General features: G+C 54.8%; 1 protein-coding gene across 1 annotated transcript in view; it reads right to left on the reverse strand.

Moving 5' to 3' along the window:
* Nucleotides 1-1,004, reverse strand: part of LOC308115497 (glypican-5-like) — a gene marked incomplete at both ends in the record, with an annotated part of 47,590 nt that overhangs the window by 45,915 nt on the left and 671 nt on the right. The gene's annotated exons all lie outside the window — the stretch shown is intronic.

Here is a 1,004-nt window from a genome sequence, read left to right on the forward strand (position 1 = left end):
CATCACCACATCACCACCTCATCACCTCACCATCACCACCTCACCACCACCTCATCACCACCTCACCACCACCTCATCACCACATCACCACCTCATCACCTCACCATCACCACCTCACCACCACCTCATCACCACATCACCACCTCATCACCTCACCACCACCACCTCACCACCACCTCATCACCTCACCACCACCTCACCACCACCTCACCACCACCACCTCATCACCACCTCATCACCTCACCACCACCACCTCACCACCACCTCATCACCTCATCACCACCTCATCATCACCTCACCACCACCTCACCACCACCTCACCACCACCACCTCACCACCACCTCATCACCACCTCATCACCTCACCACCACCACCTCACCACCACCTCATCACCTCATCATCACCTCACCACCACCTCACCACCACCTCATCACCTCACCACCACCTCATCACCTCACCACCACCTCATCACCTCACCACCACCTCACCACCACCTCACCACCACCTCACCACCACCACCTCATCACCACATCACCACCTCATCACCTCACCACCACCACCTCACCACCACCTCATCACCTCATCACCACCTCATCATCACCTCACCACCACCTCACCACCACCTCATCACCTCATCACCACCTCATCACCACCTCACCACCACCTCATCACCACCTCACCACCACCTCACCACCACCACCTCACCACCACCTCACCACCACCTCATCACCACCTCATCATCACCTCACCACCACCTCACCACCACCTCATCACCTCATCACCACCTCATCACCACCTCATCACCACCTCACCACCACCTCACCACCACCTCACCACCACCTCACCACCACCTCACCACCACCTCTGTCAGGCACAACAATAAGAGCAGGTTAGGCAGAGAAAATAGACCTTTAGTCAACTAATATAGAGTTTAACACAAACCTTGCTTATTAGATAGATAGATAGATAGATAGATAGATAGATAGATAGATAGATAGATAGTG

Source organism: Lipophrys pholis (assembly GCF_963383615.2).
Source record: "Lipophrys pholis genome assembly, chromosome: 10".
Taxonomy (NCBI): Eukaryota; Metazoa; Chordata; class Actinopteri; order Blenniiformes; family Blenniidae; genus Lipophrys; species Lipophrys pholis.